Source organism: Gossypium hirsutum, chromosome D12 (genome assembly GCF_007990345.1).
Source record: "Gossypium hirsutum isolate 1008001.06 chromosome D12, Gossypium_hirsutum_v2.1, whole genome shotgun sequence".
NCBI classification, from domain to species: Eukaryota; Viridiplantae; Streptophyta; class Magnoliopsida; order Malvales; family Malvaceae; genus Gossypium; species Gossypium hirsutum.
In genome coordinates this window covers 29,882,127-29,904,573 of record NC_053448.1, presented here as the reverse complement: position 1 = coordinate 29,904,573, position 22,447 = coordinate 29,882,127, and the positions used below count along the sequence as shown (strand labels likewise).

At 33.9% G+C, this 22,447-nt stretch overlaps 1 non-coding gene across 1 annotated transcript; it reads right to left on the bottom strand.

The window, feature by feature from the left end:
* Positions 1 to 6,813: 6,813 nt before the first annotated feature.
* Positions 6,814 to 6,918, bottom strand: LOC121224783 (small nucleolar RNA R71). Its single transcript, XR_005922528.1, has one exon. It is a non-coding gene; the product is annotated as a small nucleolar RNA R71 (small nucleolar RNA).
* Between the last annotated feature and the right edge of the window lie 15,529 nt (positions 6,919 to 22,447).

Sequence of the window (22,447 nt, the reverse complement as noted above, 5' to 3'; positions counted from 1 at the left end):
GAACAAAATTTTTCTGTGAAATTGTGGACCATAAAATATAATAATAATTATTTTTTCCCTCGTCGAATTTGTGGTCTCGAAACCACTATTTCGACTAGGCCCAAAATCGGGCTGTTATAATTCGAGTCCCAAAGGTCTTTTAGGCTTCTAGTGTTCTGAGGCTTAAGACGGTTCGGAATTGAAACAATGGGCACTCAAAACGGGTTCAAGGATTAGAAACGGTTAAGCACATTACATTGTTCCGTACTCATCCCCAATTTATTTACGAGCTCACCTCATTATTTCTCCTTCCCTCACCTACCTTATTTCTCCAAAATGTTAGAAGGTATTATGTAATAATAGTATGTACAAAATTTTGTAATTGTCAACTGAAAGATTTTCATTTTCGAGCTTAATTTGGATTTTGCTCTCTTTTTCTTTATTTTGCGCTCTTTCATTCATTTTTTAATACGTACTAACTAATGTAATCCATTCATTTTCTTTTTCGCATACCGACGTCCATTACGTAGTGCACTTTAAAGAATGAGACTGAGAAGGATTGAGTACCAGACTTGTTTAGGCTCAAGGCTTTGATATTAAGGCTTACAAGAAAAGGGTACTTGAGGCTCAAAGATATGAGAACTAGGAATACATAGTAACAAGTAAGCTTGTAGGTTCTAGGCTATTTCAAACAATGTCTAAGGTCTTTCTCGAATTAATCACACAACATTAATTCTTTCAAGCATACATCTATTTAGACGAACAATTAACAATTCAAATTACTTATCAACAATTATCCAAATACTTTATTCATCCTATTGTGCACTTTATACATTTTCATTTAGGTTATTGCCTTCACTCTATTATACACATTAACTAATTGAACTAAATAGTCTACAATTAAGAATAGCAAATTATCTAGTATCATTCAAAAATTACAAGTTTGGCAATTATATGTACTTATTCAATATTTACAACTAATAACTTATTACCTAATTATAATCCAAGAACCATGCAATTACACAAAAAAGACAAAAAACGAAAAATATTTTTGGTATTTTTGGAAATGGCAAAAAATTAAAATTAAACACACAAAATAACATAAAAGAAAGAAAAACTAAAACACATAAAACTATGCGCATCCCCCCACACTTACACTACACATTGCCCCCAATGTGTTCCCGAAAAAGATAAGGGGTTATTGAACTTCCCTAGAATAGAGCGTCAGACTAGCTCGGGGGTCCACCTCCTCGTTAAAGCTCGCGAATGTTGTGACATCTTTCAGGGTAATTCGCTGCACCTAGAAAAAACACACAAAAACAACCAAAATAACAAATCTAAAAACAAAAAATAAGTTCCAAAAGTAGTGTAGTTTAAGAGTTTACATGTCGTACAAAGAAATAAAAATAAAATACGAAAACATGTAACTCTAGCAAATCTCCTCATGGACCCTCGTTCGGTCTGACTACTCCTTTGTCTTTCCCCTTGACAATCCACTTCTTATTTGACACCCCAAGTTGGTTGCTCAAGTCACAGATGACGAGGCCCTACATGAATGGTTGTTTGGATGCAAACAAATCCTCAAAGACGTCATGGTACGGTGTAGCGTCATCATCAGCTGCTTCCTCCTCGTTAGATTCCTCTTCCTCTATAGCTTCATCATTGGACCTCATCGATCACTAAATAGGATCTTTCCCTTGGCTCTCCATGAATGCATCCGTGAAAATTTACATTACGTCCACACTTTAATTAGTGTATCGGGCCTCCTTAAATGATTTCTCGAGTTGCTTTTCGAGGCCCCTAGATGTCGTTTTAGTGGACGCTTTCTTCGAACGAGATGGTGGACTATTCATCTTAGTCTTCTTTTGTTGGTTTCAATCCTTACTTTGTTATCGATGAAGGGCCTGAAACTGATGAAGCATTGTGTCGCCAATTATGCTACGGACAAGTTGGTATGATTGCTCCATTGGGTCTATAATCACCTTTATCTTATGGCATAAATTTATAATCAGGCGTGGAAAATAGATTCCAACTTTACCTCGTGCCATAAATTATTTCATTTCGCGGTTCATCCAATGGCCTAAGCAAATACGTTTACACTGTAAAATGGAGAAAAGAAGTATAGCTTGAAAAACGTCAACAGTGTTAGTGTTAAGGGAAAGGGCTAATAGATGGCAACAACACCAACAACTTGGCGGCTTCTCTTTCTCTCCATCCTTGCGAACGAGTAAAGAGAAATATGAAGATCAACACTCTTGAATTAAAATACAATATAAAAATCACGACTTTACTACAAGTGCGACTATTCAATTGTACTATTTGTATTGTTATAATGGAACACTAGAGTATTATAAGGATTGAACCCAAGAGAATCGTGGATTGAAGAATTTTTAACCAATGTGCATGTAAAATAAATAGTCTAACCAACTAATTGCAAAAAAATATATATTACGAAAAATCTTAAAATCAAGAGAAATTAATCTACTTCACTATCTAGCTTGCAAGGACTAAATTGTAAAACATGCAAAGTTATGAAATTAACAATTAAATAACAAATTCTAGTTGGTTGAAATTGATGTGGTTCACAAATCCTCGAAATAAGGATCAAAATTTTAGAGTATAAGTTACAGCCAACTGGTGCTCGATACTTGGAATTCTGCAAAACTCATCTAATCTTTCAAATGTATATTCAGTACCATTATCTAAGTTGATGACTTTGATTTTGCAATCAGCTTGATTTTCAATCCATGCCTTGAAGCTCTAAAACACATTTACTACCTCAAATTTTTGTTTTATGAAGTATATCCAACACATCCTAGTAAAATCCTTTATAAAAATAGTGAAATATTTGTTGCCATTCAAGGATACCATATTCATCGGCCCATAAACATCAATGTGAATAAATTGAAGCTTTTAAAAGCTCTCCAAGCCTTGTCAATGTAAAAAGAAAGTTTTTTTATCTTTCCTAGTTGACATACTTCACAAACTTTAGAATGTTCTGTAATTGTGGGCATGTTCAACACTGATTCATTCTTGTCTATGTGATTAAGGTCCTTGTAGTTGAAGTGGCCCATCCTTTTATACCACAATTCAGATTCATTAACTAAGCAAATATAAGCTAATGAACTAGATTGATCCAAGTGTAAGGAGAAATAATTTCCTTTAATACAAATAGTAAAGTGTTCATGGCTTGATGGATCATAAATTATGCATTCTTTGTCTTTAAACACTAATTATTTTCTAAGAGTTATCATAAATTGAGGAGATTTTGATCTATTTTTGGTACAAATAAAACATTTGGAATATGTTTTGTACCTAAACATGTCTCAATTGTCACAACTCCTCTTCCTTTGACTTCTATAAACTCAGCATCACCAATTTTGATTTTGGAAAAACAAGTTTTGTCTATCTCCTTGAATAAGTTGATGTTTGATGCCATGCAATGATTGCATCAACTATCAATGAGCCAAGCACTTGAGTAAGTTTATGGTGCATAGCAAGAAGCAACAAAAACTATTCCATCCTCTTATTGCAAGGTATTTGCTACTCTAGCTTGTTGTTCTTATTCTTATGAGTTTTTGTTCTTGCAAACTTTCTCCACATGGCCAAGTTGTTTATGATACCTGCATTGTATGTCTAATTTGTACCAGTAATATTTCTCTAGATGTGTCATTTCTTTTTGTAGTGTGAACATAGTGGAAATTTACCTTTCTTTCCATTATTTCCAATATTCTTTTTTCTTCTATCTCTCGATTTTTTGTTCTTACCCTCAGGTTGCATTTTTCCTTTCCCTTTTTATTACAAATTCATTATCACACCCTCATTTGGCGAGCCGATTTAGTTTGGGAGACTATGCTAGCGAAGATCACCTAAGTCAAGAGACTTAGACAAAATGAGGATGGTGACTTCATCGCAAAGTACTTCGTTGAACTTCGCCAATACTGTAGAGTTCCACTCTGTAGAATGTCGAGTTCTTGGTTGTGACGAGAACCTTATTAGGTGGACTTTCTCACTAATAATATCGCCACCCATGTTTTTATGTCGCTTCTAATATAATTATAGTAGTTACTAGGACAATTTTAAGTCTTCTAACAACCTAGTAGAGGTAAAGTGTTAGAAATTAGGACACTCGAGGAGCCTCATAGGATGTGATTAATTAGTGGAAGCGTGCAAGAATGATGACTGATTAGAGACAATCCTGAGTAGGATTTGGGTGTGAGTTATGAACACCTCCGGACATAGTAACATCTAGAGTGTGAATACTGCAACTAAAGATATGATAATGAAGCAGTGTCCGTGTAAACTCTATTTTATATAGGTTTTTTCTAGTAGCTTTTACCACCTTTTACTTTAAAATAATACTAATATCAAGTATTTGTTAAGTAATTTAGTGAATTTTGCTTAAACCTCGATAATAGACATGAATTTATAAAATATGCAAATTTGTGCTTTATTACATGAATTTTGTGCATAAATTAAATTATTTCATGTTATTTATTAATTGTTATATTTATTTGTACAATGGGACCATAAAGTTGATTTAATAAAGAGCTGAATATAAAGTTGCATAAACATGAACTATTTATTTCCTATATTGGATGGCAAAACCATGCTAAATGGGTCAACAAGGTGTTATTTTGACCCAATTAAAATGATACTACATGCTAGACAAGTTTGATTATTTAATGGGTCATAGAACCGTCCAACAAGGGGGAGTCAAGCCCAAATTCAACACAAGCATGTTGGCTGCCCAAAAATCTAGAGGTCCCTTCATTTGGAGAATCATTGGAAATCAGCACACAAAGATTTCCCTTGAATCCATCCAACCCATGCCTAAATTTAGCAAGATTCTATGCTTAAATAAAGGAACCATCATCCACCTTCTTCCACAAAATGTGATTGACCAAGCAATGGAGAAAATGGAGGGATTTTAATCCCTATTTTTAGTAAACTCTACCATCTACTTCAAGTATAAATATCCCCACTTATTCCCCATTTCAATCATCCCTCATCCCTACATCCCTCATCCTTTACTCAATCCCTCATCTTTCATTTCATATCATTCTTCCATTCTCTCATTTCCTCTCTTCATTTCTATGCATAGCATCCCATATTTTCTTTCTTTGCCAAAAACTTTGATAAGATTACCTCTTAGCCGGTCACCTTGAGAAGCCATTAGCAAAGGAGAAACACAAGGATCGAAGGAAAACATCTTTAATTAGAGTTCACAAGACTGCTGATTCGACAGAGTTTATTCTTCCTTTACTTTGTTATTTTGATTTTAATCATGTTTGTAATGTGCTTTATTATCTTCTCATCAACAATGGTAGCTTAATTCTATTTATCTAGGATGATTGCATTTATTTAATGAGGTTTGTTTAAACCATGTTTATGGTGTTTGTGCCTCATTCAATCATGTTTCAATTAAACTCAAGTATGTATTTCATTCATACGTGATTGGATGCATTAGAATTAGCTGAGCGATCCTAACCAGATGATGGTTAGTGGACACAATAATTGAAATGTGCATGCTTAATTTAGATCCTAACTCGACTAAATTAAAGGTTCATAATAACTTTAACGAGATCTATTATCTTGCATAATTTTTAGGTTTATGTGATTAAACTATTTCAAACCTAACCCGTCCCTGTTACTTCACATGAATCCTAAGAAACCCTTAGTTTAATATGATCAGTAAAATGCATGTTTTACTAAGTAAAAGATTCTAAAAGGGCTTAATTTGTTTTCCAAACTCATGAAAGATCGAGTTGCCATAGAATAATTTTTGAACACTGTTAAACATGATAAAAATAAGCTAAGTTGAATGATGTAATTATCCTAGCTTATTCATGTTATTGATTGTTGAAGTTTGTGTTTTTGCTAAATTCATTCATACATTTCATTTCATACTTCGCATTTAGTTTAAATTGCATTAGGGATCAATCTTGCATCTAGATAATTTAATTTACTTAATCACCCATCACTCAAGATATTATGTTTTTATCATAAAATTGTTAACTTCAATTTTGCAATATATTGATTAACATACACAGTCCCTGTGGAGATGATAACTCTTTTACTTACTTATTACTTGATAACAACTGTGTACACTTGCACAAACCGAGCGTTACAAGTTTCTATCATCGTTGTCGGGGACTGTTCCCTTAATCATTTTTGTGAAATTATTCTTTTCAATTTGGTATTTATTTCTTTTTTATCTAAGTTTTAACCTTACTTTATTCTTTATTCTTTACTTTTTGTTATTTATTTTTTAGGTGTTTATGAGCATAGATTAAATTATCAATTTATTATATATAGACCCTGAGATCGGGCAGACATTTAGATAGAGAAGACACAAAAGATCAACTCGAAGACAAGCTGAGATGGACCTTGGAAATCAAAATGATGGATAAGGAAATTGAGCCAATCATGTGCACAATCCAATCCTTATTACTGATGATAGGGATCATGCCATAAGACAATACACTATGCCACTCTTCAACAAATTAAATTCGAGAATCATGAGACTAGAGATTGAGGCACCGTAATTTGAATTGAAACTAGTGATGTTTCAAATGCTCCAAATAGTGGGCTAGTTTAGTTGAATGCCCACGGAAGATCCACAAATTCACCTTCGATTATTCATGGAGGTGAGTGATTCGTTTAAGATAGTCGGTGTGAGCGAAGACGCATTAAGGTTGAAGTTGTTTCCATACTTGTTGCGAGATTGAACACGAGTATGGCTTAATTCGTTGCCACCAAGTTCAATATCTACATGGCAAGAATTAGTAGAAAGATTTTTGGTTAAGTATTTCCCACCTATCAAAAACGCTAAGTTGCAAAATAAGATAACCACTTTTCAACAATTGGATGACAAATTTTGTACGAGGCATGGGAGAGATTCAAAGAATTACTTCATAAGTGCCCTTATCATGGGATTCCACACTACATCCAGTTGGGGACATTTTATAATGGTCTCAATGCACACACAAGGTTGATGGTAGATGCTTCTACGAATGGTGTGATTTTTTCTAAGTCTTATAATGAGGCTTACAAGATCATTGAGAGGATTGCTAGTAAAAACTATCAATGGTCAACAAATCGAGCAACTTCAGGAAGACGAGTAGCCGGAGTGCACGAAGTGGACGCACTTAGATCATTCTTAGCTCAAGTATCTTCTATTTTTTCAATGTTGAAACTATTTACTTCTAATGGTTTGAATAATTTTTCAGCTTAGTCACCAAGTCAGTTTGATGTTGTTTCCTACATTTATTGTAGGGATGGTCATTATTTTGAGAATTGTCCATAAAATCTCAAGTTAGTTTATTACGTAGGGAATCAACACCAAAATAGAAGTGGACACGGACCACAGTCCAACTTCTACAATCCTTCATGGTGCAACCATCCAAAATTTTCTTGGAGTTACCAAGGAAATGGACCACACAACAATTACATGCAGCATAAACCCACCTAACCCCAAGGGTTCAATCAAGAAGCTCTAAAACCACAACAAGTTGAGTCATCCAATAGTTTGGAGAACTTTTTGAAGGCATACATGCTGAAGAATGATGCTTTAATCCAAATCCAAGTAGCAACACTAAAAAATTTGGAAAACCAAATGGGTCAGTCAACTACGGAGCTTCGTAACCGACCACAAGGAGCCTTGCTGAGCGATATAGAAAATCCAAGAAATTTGGGTAAGGAACATTACAAAGTAGTTGCCTTACGAAGTGGTGAGACTTTGGAACCCAGGGAGGTTGTGATTGAAGATGAAACCATTGAAAAGGAGGGAAGTCAACCAATAGTTGAAATTCCTACACCAACTGAGCCAGAACTTACGAAGTCTGATAAGGTAAAACCTAACTAGTGAATTCTGGAAAACTAACATCTTTTTTAGATACAGATTCATCTCCTCAAAATATTTGTCCAATCCAACCCAAAGTTTTATCACCTCCATATCCTCAAAAGTTCCAGCCAAATAAGTAGAAACAGGAGGTGCAATTCAAGAAATTTCTGGATGTTCTAAAGTAACTTCACATCAACATCCCATTGGTGGAGGCTTTAGAGCAAATGCCCAATTACGTTAAGTTCATCAACATCCATTGGGGGAGGCTTTAGAGTAAATATGAGACTGTTGGAAACACAAAAATATATAGACTTTTTCATGCCCATTTTAACTCAAATTCATGCAGTTTCGTAGTAATTCTTGTCGAAAAATAATTTTATTGTACTCAAATTATTAACATATTGAATTTTAATTAATTTTATAATAAATTTTCATAAATTTTGATTTATTTTCTACAGATTTGCACAAAGAGTGAAAATTGGCTCGGCAGACACTGCTAGAAGCGCAAAATCGGGAAGCGATTTTTGAAGCATTGAGGTAAATTAATTTTTCAGCCTAAGACAGTCCAAATTATAAATATTAGTACATAATATAATTAATTTTAATTTTTATCCAATTTATTTTGGGTTAAACAATTATTATTAATTATATTATGGAAAGGAGACCCAATTGTGCTAATACAAGAGACTGATCAAACCGAGCAATCGGGCTGCCCAAAATCGTCAAACATGCTGACCCAATTAGCTCAAAATGGTTTCTTAATTGACTTGAAAATCAGCCCTTGAAGTCTCCTTGAAATTACATTCAAACCCCTCCACTTTCTGTGCTTTTAAAGATTTGCCCCAAGCTAAATTTAGCAAAGTTTGAAACTTTCAATCAAACTTTGCTACATGTGTGGCCGGCCAATCCCACCTATAAATACCCCCTTCACCTATTCATTTCAACACACCTTCATCCCACACATCTCTCTCTCTTTCACTCACTTTCTCTCTTTTGTTTCTGATTTTTCCCTTCTATTTTCCTTTTCTGATTTCCCTCTTGAAAAAGTGCCTTTCAACCACCTTGGGTAGCAGCATTCAAATGCTTATAGAAGCCTCAGTTCAACAGAATGAGCGAAGAATGAAGAGCGGAGCAAACTAGTCAGGCTTCAAAGAAACACCAAATTTGATTCTAATTTCCTATCATTTAACTTTTCTTGTTATTATGAACATGTCTATGAATATTTGTTATGTTGTTATTCTAAATTTAATTAACATGGCTTAAATATAATTCGTGTTAGGTTGATTGCATTTCGTCTGCTTAAGTTATTAAAATCATGTTTGTGTTGTTCTAAGTCTTGGTAAATTATTTGATTAAGTAAAACCATGATTATGTTATACCTGCATTACAATTGTAAGGTAACTAATGAATTAATTATTAATCATATTGAAATTTTAATTAATTGACACAATACTTAATCAGTCCATATTTGACCTTCTAAGGTAGCTGAGGGTTAAATTAGTGACGGTATTAAACGGTACATTAGCCTTGCATAACTTGCAAGATTATTATGATTAAACTGTTTCAATGTAGGAATATATTGTTACCTCACTTAATCTTTTACTTTCTTATTAAAATTGATTAATTTTTTGAATTGGCATAGTAATATGTTGAAGAGATTAGTTAATTTTGTAAGTTAGTATGTTATATAGTTAACAAATTACCAAGTTACTGTGAATTTATTCGTAACAACATGAACATTGTTTTAGTAATATTAAATTAAGAAATGTATTTGACCTAGCACAATTATGTCATATTGATTAAACTTATTTTTCAGAAATCGTGCTTTGAAATTTTTACCATTTAATTTTCTTAATTAATTTAAATCTAGTTTATTAAACCATTTTCAGAACAAAAGATTTTCCTTCACCAAAGTGTTTTTAATTGCATTTCATAAATATTTCTTTGCAAAGTCCCTGTGAGTACGATAACTCGACATTTACTTGTCACCTTATTACTTTTTGGGATTGTGTGCACTTGCACATTTCCATCATTCCAAGTTTTTGGTGTCGTTGTCGGTGTGCATTCAAACCCCTCCACTTTCTGTGCTTTTAAAGATTCACCCCAAGCTAAATTTAGCAAGTTTGAAACATTCAAACTTGCCACATGTGTCGCCGGCCAATGGGGTATATGGCTACTGGTCAAAACCTTGGAACGATGGAAATGTGCAAGTGTACCCAATCACAAGTAATAAAGTGACAAGTAAATGTCAAGTTATCGTACCCACAGGGACTGTATAAGAAAGTATTTATGAAATGCAATTAAAAGCACTTTAGTGAAGGAAAATCATTTGTTTTGAAAAAGTGATGTAAAAACTAAAAATTAACTAAGTAATAAAAATAAAAAGTAAAAATTCCAATGCAAGTTATGCAAGGCTAAAGTACCGTTTCATATTGTCACTAATTTAACCCTCAGCTACCTTAGAAGATTAAGCATGCACTAATTAAGTATTTTGTAAATTTACAATTTCAATACAATTAATAATTAATTCTTTAGCTGCCTTACAATCGTAATGCAAGAATAACATAATCATGGTCTTACTTAATCAAACAATTTACTAAGACCTATAACAACACAAACATGATTTTAATAAATTAAGTAGACGAAATGCAATCAATCTAACACGAATTAAATTTAAGCCATGTTAATTAAATGTATAATAACAACATAACAAATATTTATAGACATTTTCATAACGGCAACAATAAAAGTTAAAGGATAGGAAACTAGAATCAAATCTTGTGTTTCTCCGAAGCCTGACTAGTTTGCTCCGCTCCTCCTTCTCTGCTCGTTCTTGTTGAACCAAAGTTTCTACAAATACTTGAATTCTACTACCCAAGTTGGTTGAAGGGATCTTTTCCAAGAGGGCAATCGAAAAAGGAAATGGAAGGGGAAAATGGGAAACAAAGAGAGGTTTCGAAGAGAGAAAGTGAGTGAAAGAGAGAGAGATGTGTGGAATGAAAGGTGTGTTGAAATGAATAGGTGAAAGGGGTATTTATAGATGGTATTGGCTGCTAAAAATAGAAAAAAAACCAGCAGCCATATACCCCCTTGTCCAGCCACACATGTGGCAAGTTTGAATGTTTAAAACTTGCTAAATTTAGCTTGGGTTGAATCTTAAAAAGCACAAAAAGCAATGGGTTTTGAATGCAATTTCAAAGAGACCTCAAGGGCTGATTTGCAAGTCAATAAATCAGCTATTTTGAGCTGATTTGGTCAGCATGTTGGATGGTTTTTGGTAGCCCGATTGCTCGGTTGGATCAGCCTCTCGTATTAGCACAACTAAGCATCCTTTCATAATATAATTAATAATAATTATTTAAACCAAAATAAATTGGATTAAAATTAAAATTAATTATACTATGTATTAATGTTCATAATTTGGACCATCTTAGGCTGAAAATTTATTTTGCCTCGATGCTTCAAAAATCGTTTCACAGTTTTGTCTTCTAATAGTGTTTACGAAGCCAATTTTCACTTTTTGTGCAAACCTGTCGAAAATAAATCAAAATTTATGAAAATTTATTATAAAATTAATTAAAATTAAATATGTTGATAATTTGAGTACAATTTAATTATTTTATAATTATATTATATTTTTCAACAAGAATTACTACGAAACTGCATGAATTTGAGTTAAAAAGGGTATGAAAAAGTCTATATATTTTTGTGTTTCCAACTGTCGCTTTAATGGAGTGCAGTGCGTTCTTACAGAACAAGCTTCCTCTGAAACTGGAGGAACCTGGAAGCTTTACTATATCCTGTAATATTAGAGAATCTTACTATGGTAAAGCTTTATTCGACTTAGGATCGAGCACCAACTTGATGCCCAAGTCTATTTTCAAACTATTGGGAATAGGCGAAGTAAGACCTACTACTATGACACTTCAACTGGAAAATCGATCTTTAGTATACCCTAAAGGAACGATCAAGGATGTTTTGGCAAGAGTCGATAAATTCATATTTCCTGATGATTTCATTGTCTTAGATTTTGAACTAGATGAGTAAGTTTCGATCATCCTAAGGAGACCTTTCCTAGCCACGGGAAGAATATTGATTGACGTGCAAAAAGGAGAACTCACGATGAGAGTTAACGATGATCAAGTAAAATTTAATGTTCTTAAAGCTATAAAATTCCCTGATCCGATGGAGGAATGTTCAGTAATGAAGGAGCTAGAAACCTTAGTTTCTATAGAATGGGAGAACAATTTTGAAGACCCATTGGAGAACACTTTAGGGTCTAAACCATTGGAAGATGAAAAAGGTAATGAAAAAAAAGCTTTGATGGAAGCCAATCTGAGGGTTTATGTTCAACCAGCATGGTTTGAACCACTAGAATTCGAAGTTCGGGAGTTTGTGCAACCCAAGTTGTCAATCGAGGAACCACCCAAACTCGAACTTAAGGTACTTCCTTCCTATTTAAAATACGTTTATTTAGGTAATTGTTATACTTTTCCTGTGATTGTTTTAGCAAACTTAACAGAACACTAAGATGAGCAATTGATCAAATTTTTAAAAAAAATTAAAAAGGCGGTCGATTGGACCATAGCTGATATTCGAGGTATAAGCTCTTCTTTTTGTATGCATAATTATCCTAGAGTAGGGCGAAAGAGCTAGGATTGGTGGGCAAAGGAGACTCAACCCAATCATGAAAGAGGTAGTTCGAAAGGAAGTGATCAAATGGTTAGATGCAGGAATTATCTACCCTATCTCAGATAATTCATGGGTAAGTCCAGTACAATGTGTACGTGGAATCACAATTTTCGAGAATGTACATAACGAGTTAATCCCGACAAGAATGGTCATGGGTCGGAGAATCTGTATAGACTACATAAAATTGAACAAGGCTACTCGAAAGGGCCATTTTCCATTGTTTTTTGTGGATTAGAAGTTAGATCAACTAGCAGGTAATGAATATTATTGTTTCTTAGATGGATATTTGGGATACAACCAAATAGTTGTAGTCCCAGAAGACCAATCCTTATTATATTGATTGAATTGAAGGCGCGAAGTCCATAAAGAGTTGGTCAAATCCACAAATTAGATTCTCTGTTGAACACGAACAAAATAACTAAAATAAATCTAAAGCCTAAGAATAACCAAAAATTGAAAACTAAATTACAAAGAAAATTATGAACTATGAAAACTGTCCCTAAACAATTGTCTAATGAGTCTATTCATAGAGTAAGGGTTAGCCATCGTCCTTAGCCTTAGGTCAGCTAAAGTTTATATGTAAAAATACATTGTACAAACCAAAATGCCCTCAGCTCATTATTATTTTTCATGCAAGGCCTGTGTCGCGACATCGAAGGTAGTATGCTTAACTCAAGTTTGGCTTCAGGGATGTGTCACAACATCCTCTAGCTGGAGTCGTTGTAGCTTAATCTAGCTAGCCCAGGGACTAATTTGTAAAACTATTAAAAGATTACGGTGTTTCCATGAATGTGTTCAAGTTGTTTTTTATGTTTGATGGAAGAAAATGAATCTATGTTGTTAGATAAACAACTTTTGTAAAGTGATTTTGGTTGAAAATGTCAATTAGAGATTTATTTGTAAATTCTATAAAATGTGTGGTGGAAATTATGAAATAATGAAATGTATAAGTTACTATGGATGCATCTGAAATTTGGCTAGCTTGGGTTAAGGATGAATTTGCATGCATTCCCTTTTCTCTTTTTTTTTTTTGATAAAAACGACCCAAAGGGTCCAAACTCAATTAATAGCATTTTGAATTACAATGTTATGGATTTCCAAAGGATAATTCATTTTAAAAAACAAATTACATCTCTTTTTAATAGCCAAATTACAAAGGAAATCAGCCACTTGATTGTTATTTCGGTTAACCGATTTCATTTGGAGCGAATCAAAATTATTAAATCCCTTGCACTCCCTTTTAATGCATCGACCGAGAATAGTCAAATCTTCATTTCACTAGTTGACTTTATTAACCAAATTTGAACTGTCAGATTCAAAAATAGTATTTGGCGCGTTCAAAGTAGCTGTCAGCTTCAAACTCTCTACAAAAGCTTCTATTTTTGCCCAATTTATGTCCAGCTGTTTGTGTTTAAAGCCATAGCATCCCCCTATAAAAAAACCATCCAAATCTTTGGCAATGACACCATACCCTACGCCACTGTTTGAGATATCTGTATCAAAGTTACTTTTAACATAGCCCATCCGTAGTTTCATACATTTTTTATTTGCCAAAATAAGAGGGATAACAGATGGATATGTGATGTTGTATATTCTGAAATCATCACTGAGGGTTTTTGCCTTTTTCCAAACCTTCCCAACCACATCCCCCTTTCCATTGAAAACCAAATTATTCCTATTATTCCAGATATCCTAAAGGAGGGTGAAGAAATCTACAGCAGCTTTGGCATCCAACACACGAAGGCCATTTTCTAGCCAGTCGATGCAGCGATCATAATTCCCTTCCAATAATTTATTGTTTAAGCTGCCAAGAGTAAGGATCTCACAAGACATAGGGCAATCTTTCATTACATGGATAATCGTCTCTTCACTGTTATTACATCTGGGACAGGTATTGGAAAATTTTTGCCTGATATGAGCAATGTTGTCATAAGTGGGCAGCAAATCATGGCCAAGTCTCCAACTAAAAACTTTGATCTTGGGGAGCATGTTCAATTTCCAGATTATTTTCCAAAAATTTCTATGGGGACCGAACCCAATTCTCTTAAGTAAAGACCAAGAGTAGGCTGACTTCGACGCGTAAATCCCATACTTATTATGAAACCAGATTCTACCATCTTTAATGCCATTATGAGAAATAGAGATAGTGCATATCTGATCCCCCAACATACAACCATATAACTCAATAACCCTATCCTCTTTCCAAGTTTTACGATTAGGGTCTCATAAGTCCTTAACTTTCCTCTCGTTTATATACAACTTTTCCCTACAAACAGAATCCCCATTGAGGCCTTCAAACCCCCATTGGTCCCTCTTGATATCAATTATATTGCCATCCCCCACGAGCCACACAAAACCCTCTTTGAGAAACTCAGTCGCCTTAGCTATACTAGACCACGTGTACGAAGGCTTGTCACAAGATTTAGAACACAAAATATCCCCCTCTAGAAAGTACTTAGCACTTAAGACTCTAAAGCATAACATATCCTTGAAATGCATCAACCTCTAAACTTGCCTACCAAGGAGAACCAAGTTAAACCACTTCATATCCCTAAAACCCATACCTCCAACCCCCTTTGGGTAACACATTCTCTCCCACTTCATCATGGCCCAACCACGCATCTTCTCATTGCTTGTCCACCAAGCACGACTCATTTTCGAATGGAGATCATCGATGATACCGTTAGGTATAAGGAACACCAAAAAAGTGTAGGTCGAGATCGATTAAATGATAACCTTAATGAAGATCTCTTTTTCGCCATAGGATAGAAGTCTTTCAACGAACTTTTATCCCGCAAGAGCAATGATTGATAATATTAGTGAAGACATCTGACTTTTTCTTGCTAATAGGTAATGGAAGCCTTAGATAACTATCAAACTTGTCCACCACATGTATACCAAGCATATTACAAAAAAGATGCCTTTGCGGCCAAGGAGTTTTAGGACTAAACATGATCATAGATTTATCTTTGTTAATACTTTGGCCCGAAGCTTTTGAAAATTTTGTCTTAATTTTCACAATTTTCTCAACATCCTTTTCATTATTTTGTATAAAAAGTAGTGCGTCATCTGCAAAAAAAAAAGATTTATTCTAGGACCATTTCTACAATCTCGAATTCCCCTAATAAAATTATTATTTTACACTTGGATTAAAAATTTTGATAAGGCTTCCATGAAAAAAAAGAAAAATATAAGGAGATAGAGGATCCCCTTGTCTAAGACCCTTTTTCGAAATAATAGTCTCGGAGAAAGTGGAGTTGCACTTTACAACGTAATGGACAGAACTAACGCAGCTCATGATTTTGTCCACCCAAGTATCTACATAACCCATCCTTCTCATGACTACCTCAATAAAGCTCCACTCGACGCGGTCGTACGCCTTGCTCATATCAAGCTTGATTACGAAGCCCTTATTAGGACCATTCTTAGCACTTTTTAAGTAGTGAACCAACTCGTGCGAGATCAGAATGTTGTCATGAATCATTCTCCCGGGGATAAAAGCACGTTGGTTTTGGCTAATGCACTTCGAAAGAGTAGCCTTTAGTCGATTTGCTAATACTTTGGCAATAATTTTATACAAAACCCTACAAAGGCTAATAGGCCTAAAATTAGTCATGTCCAAAGGTTCTTTTATTTTAGGGATTAAAACAATAATCGTCTCATTTAAACTATCCATAGTATGATTTCCATAAAGGACATCATGGCATAATTTTATAACATCCACTCCTACCACCTCCCAGTTATCTTTAAAAAAAACTTCCTAACAGACCGTCAATTCTTGGGGCTTTTCTAGGGCCCATTTGGTTGAAAGCTTCCACTATTTCCTTGTCAGTGAAATCCTCAGTCAAATTCTCATTCGTTTCCACTGACACACAATTATCAATATATTCAACATTCAACTGAACATTAGAAGATAATGTAGAAACAAATAAATTTTGAAAATACTCCTGGCTGCCGCACAAATGTCCTTTGTGTTTTCTTTCCAGCATCCATGAGTATCTTTGAGTCTGTCAATGCTATTTTTTTCCTTCTACTATTTGCTTTAACATGGAAAAACCTAGTGTTTCTATCACTTTCTTTTAGCCAACAGATCCTTTCCAGTATTTCTCATCTTTGTCTAAAAGATGCCCAAGCTTCAATCTCATGGCTTTTAACCTGTTCCCATTGTACCTGCTACCCGGACCATCAATGATGTTATTTATTTTAGACTTCAAAACCCCAATTTGATTTCTCATCTTATAGTACTGTTCATACTGCCATTGACTGAGGGTATGGCCCACCATCTTCATCTTATCCATAATGTCCATAGTGTTATCATTCCACGCCTTCTTAATAATTTTATTAGCATCTTCCTCCTTTGACCAGTAGATATCATATCTAAATCTAAGTCTTGGATCCCTGGCTCCCTCTTTCGGCTTACGACTAATGGTGTCAAGACAAATTGCGTCATAATCTTAGCTTGACTGACGGATAACATTTGTCTCGATGAAAGGAAAATTTGCGACCTCATTAGCTAATATCATAAAACGATCTAGCCTCTTTTTAACCACAGCACTCCCTTCATGGTTGTTGACCCAAGTATACCAACCCTTATCCGTTTTTAAGTCAACTAAAGAGAGCTCATCTACTACCTCACGAAACTCATCCTTCAAAGCTTTTGGTTTCCTTTAACTGCCCTCTTTTTCCGAGTCATTAAGAATTGTATTGACATCCCCTCTAATAATCCATGTTTCCTTAACTATGCTTCCCACCCTTTTTAACATGTCCCAAGAGCTTCTTCTATTGTTAGGGTTGGCATTCCCGTAAAACCCCATCAATCTAATGGGATTGTCATTATCCATATGAATCAAGGAATCGATATGATTATTAGAGTAATTTTTTATTTTAACCTTTGTGCCCTACTTCCATATCATTGCAAGGCCACCACTCTTTCCTATAGCTTTGGCAACCATACAACCATCCATCTTGCATATATTTCGAATACGAGGAAACTTGATATTTTGCAATTTTGTTCCGCATAAAAAATAACATCGGGTTCATTTGCAACGAGAAGTTACTTCAACTATCAAACTGTCGTACCACGACAGTTCCAACATAAAAGCTTCATTGCTCTTGGCGGGGCTGGTCGCCAGCGCTACCTTGCAAGGTGATATACCATCCAATAGTTTTCTACGCACGAGTCGAACTGGACTGTCGTCAAAGTTCTCCCCATTTCCACCTCTTGTTTTTTCTTTTTGCTCGGTTCATTCCTCCCCCATCACTTATCCCACGAGCTTAGGGACTAAATTGTAATGAAACCAAAACAATAGCGGGAAATTTTAATTTTGTAAAAATATGAAATTGGATTGAATTGAATTGAATAGTTATTAAATAGATTGAATCCATTCATTTAGATCAAGATAGACCTTGCATGGCTTTAGATCGGGACAAAGATAAAACTTCGGATTAATCAACTCCGTTTATACATTTTATCATCGAGGTAAGTTCGTACATTTAAATAGCATCTTAATGTGTTGTTTTTAATGCTATCATGTCATATTATCATATCATGTCTCTACAAAAAATCCAACAACATATCGATGACTATCGAGCCCCGTTTGAACCATCGAATATGAAAAGGGATGGTTTCGACCATCGAATATGAAAAAGGATGGTTTCGACCATCAAATATGAAAAGGGATGGTTTTGACCATCGAATAAGAAAAGGGATGGTTTCGACCATCACTTAGCACACTTTGTGTAAGCTTTCTCGCATATCTGATAGTATTCTAAATGGTTTACTGGGCATGAAAAGGGGATGAAACGGTAAGGGCTTCAATGAAATTAACTATGAAATTGTGGAAAAGTATGAAGTATGTATATTCATGTGATGAAAAATATGAAATCATATGCATTATGATATTGAAGTTTACATTACCATGTGATGCATTTTCTTAAATAATGTGGTTAAGCCTTAATTTATATTGTTAGTGATGCTTAGGCTTGTGTCAAGCTTGTAATAGATTGATTCATATTATTTCTTTAAGCTTATGCATTTAAATGGTAAGCATTATTCATGATTTACGAACTTACTAAGAATTATATGCTTACTTTGTGTTCTTTACTACATTTTCTATTTAATTGGAAGCTTGTTCGAGTTGAAATATCGTCAAAGACTTATCACACTATCCATCGACTATATCAATATATTTTGATGTTTTAAAGTCATGATTATAATGGCATGTATAGGTGTTTTGTACTTGATTAAATAGCCAATATGTTTGGTTGGTAAATAAGGTACTTTGGTTGATGACATTTTGGCATTTTGGTGCTTGTTGGTTAATGTTAAAATGGTTAGTGATGATATATTTTGAATGGCTCTTTTGGTATGCTTGAATGTGATCTTAGTATGTGGCCATTGTGGTATGAATTGGTATGGAATTATGTTGCAAATGTTGAGTTGATAAATGGCTAAGTTATGCTTATGTTTAAGTATCTTTGATGCTATGTGAATTGAGATACCTATTGGCATATTGGTTGTATGCAAAATACCATATTGATATAGCTTTATTATGCATATTTTAGGTACATTTTTGAATGCTTGAAATAGGTGCAAAGGGCTTGTATGTGTGAGCAAGATTTGGGTGAAGGAAATGGCTTAAAAGTAGCATATTTCTTGTTCGCATGGCCCAAGACACAGGCGTGTATCTCAGCTGTCTGTGACACACAGCCATGCGACATGGTTGTATGTCCCCTGTAAGTTTCAAATGGTTGCAAGTCTGGCAGTTACATGGCCTAGCACACGACCTGGCAAACGGGCGTGTGAGGCCATTTCGAGAGTTACACGGCGTGGCACATGGGAGTGTGGCTTGGCCGTGTGACCCAAGCCAGTGAGTTACACGGGCACGGACACGGGCTGGGACGCGGTGGTGTGTCTATAACAGCCTAAAATTGGGCTTAGTTGGAACAGTGGTTTTGGGACCACAAATGTAATTTTTTGAAAATTTCTACAGTAAGATATTATTCTTGGTATAGTAAAATAAGGAAATAAAGTGATAAAAAGGGTAATATTGAGTTATGTCAACATTGGGAAGTATATTATGACATTAATTAAAGAAAGGATTAAATCGCAAAAGTGAGAAAAGTTTTGTGGGTCAAGAGTAAATATTCAAAATTTGAGGGGTTAAAGTGTAAATACAAAAAAGTTGAAGGACCAAAGGTGTAAATATTTTAATGGTGGAATGATCTAGAAACTAAGAAAAATGGATGGATTAGGACCAAATTGAAAAATGTGAAGAATTTTGAGGGACTAAATCGTAATTTTACCAAATTAAGTAATGACTCAAGGATGGAATTTTAAAAGATCATAAAGGGAAAAATGGTCATTTAGAAGAGAGAGAAATCTAGAAGATAATGATGATGTTGGAGATATTTTAGATTAAATAAATAAATAAATATTAGTTTATTAATATTTTAATTTGATTTTTAAATATTATTTATTATTTATTATTTATTGTTTAGTATATATATGTGGAAAGAAAGATGAAAAAAACTCAACCAACCCATCATCTTCCATGCATCAACGTGAGGAGAAGAGAGAAAGAAAGAAAGTTTTGCTTTCTTTACAATTTGGTCTCTCTTTCAAAAAAAATACCATTTTCACCTAAAAATCAAAAGAATTTCCATATCCATCAAGAGAGAAAGATAACAAGGAGACTATGGAGAGCTAGAATATCAAGTTAGATTCAAGAAATAAAGGCTGGAGGAGAGAGAAAATCAAGTTAAAGATTGAAATCAACTGAGCAAGGTAAGAGCATCAAGATTTCAATATATTTTTGAGTTTGCTATTATTGAAAAAGTATGAAATTGATGTTAATGTAGAGTTTTATTATATAAGGTTTTATGTTCTTGATATGTTAGTGAAGAGAAAATAAGAGAAAGTGATGAGAAATAGTGTAGAGAAGGAAAATAAGAGTGTTATAAACTTAGTAATCAATATTTTGCAGTAAAACAGTTTTGGACAGTAGCAGTAGGTTAACTTTGAAAAATCACCATAAATTGTGGAAATCTAATTATAGGATGAATAAAATATTAAATTAAATCTTATTAAGTCTAGTTTCTTATATGATAAACGGTGTAAGCAATAGAATTGTAAATCATGAGATATAATAAATTTTGTGAGATAAGGTCAGAATGATTTCGGGTTCCCCTATACTAACTTTGGAAAATCATAAAAAATTGGAAAAAAATAATTATAGGCTTAAATTTATATTCTTAAATCCTTAATAAGTCTATTTTCAATAGAAACAAACAGAAACATCATTAGAATTCTGTACGAGGAGATAATTAATTTTTAGTGAAGAAGGGTTGGAACTGTTAGACAGCAGAATAGGGATGACTTTAAAGAATAAAATGTACTTATTGGATAAGAAAAAATTTATGAAAATTTTATGGTAAGAACATATGTGAGTATAGTTTCAGATAAAATTTACGGATCTTAATTTGGAGTTCTGTATCTCAAGATATAAATAATTTAGGGACTACGACTCAAGTGGACAGCTTTGAATGAATTTATATAAGTAAATGGTGAAATTATAGATAATGTTACCTATAAGCATGTTATATACATTAAGGATGTGGAATGGAGAGGAGGAGGAGGAAAATATATGATTATTTAACTAGCATGAGTTTTCATTAAAACTGACCAATTTACATGTTTTAGGTCTAGGGACTAAATTGAACAAATGTGAAACTTTAAGGGTAAATTTGTAAAAATTTCAAAAAGTGACCAAATTGCATGAAATGGATTGGTTTTTTTTTATCAAAATTACAAAATTGAATGAAATTTAGAACAATATTGGGTGGAAATATGAGAAAAATAGAAAATTTCTAAAATGTCCCTAAATTTTGGTATTTCTGCAATTTAGTCTGGCGAGCTCGTATGAGCTATATTCTATATAATTTTATTTGAAGTGAATGCTATTTGGTAATGAATATTATATATGTGTGTGTGTTTTATTATTGGAATCGAATTATTATTGGTAATATGTATAATTATTTGATGCATTTAAATGATTATCGGAAGCTCGATTGGGTTGGAAGCTTGTTGGAGATATATCACATTATCCATTGGTTCTATTGGTAATTTTGGATGATTTGATTCTGGTTATAATGACTTGTATAAGTTAAATTGGTTAATGTTAGCTCATAAATGTTTTGATTTTAATTGGTCATAAATATGAATGCTTGATGAAATGAAATGTCTGAAAATTAATTTGTAAACTCTGGTAACGCTCTATAACCCTATTCTGGAGAAGGATACGGGTTAGGGGTGTTACAGTGTCCCTAATTCAAATGCCCACATGGCCTGAGACACAGGCGTATGTATCAACCGTGTGACCCCTACAGTATGAAAAATTTCAACTTTTTCCATGAAATTCTATATGATTCCAATTTAGTCCCGAATTGTTTCTAATGTGTTTCAAAGGCCTCGAGGGCTCAAATAAGGGACATTATGAATGTGATTGATTGATAATTGCAATGATTTATGAAATGTTTTAAATCAAATGTTTTAAGTTATGAATTTCTGGTAATGCTCTGTAACCCTAACCCAACGACGGATACAGGTTAGGAGTGTTACAGACTCAATATGAACCATGAGTACTTATCTCTCTCTCTCAAGCCATCTTCAAGCATCATACTCTCATCCTTCCTTCCTTCCTTCATTTTCTCTCTTTTCTTTCTACACAATTATATTGTTTTCACCTCGTAACTCTCAAGCTATCGGGTGAACCATCATATTTACCTCGACCCACTTTTTCCCTCAACAACTACGTTATTAGGAAAATATAAAAAAAAACATCAAAGTTGGAATTTTATTAATATTTAACTTGATATTGAAAATGAACATATGATGTATAATGATCTTTTTTTTTATTTTCTTTTTCATAA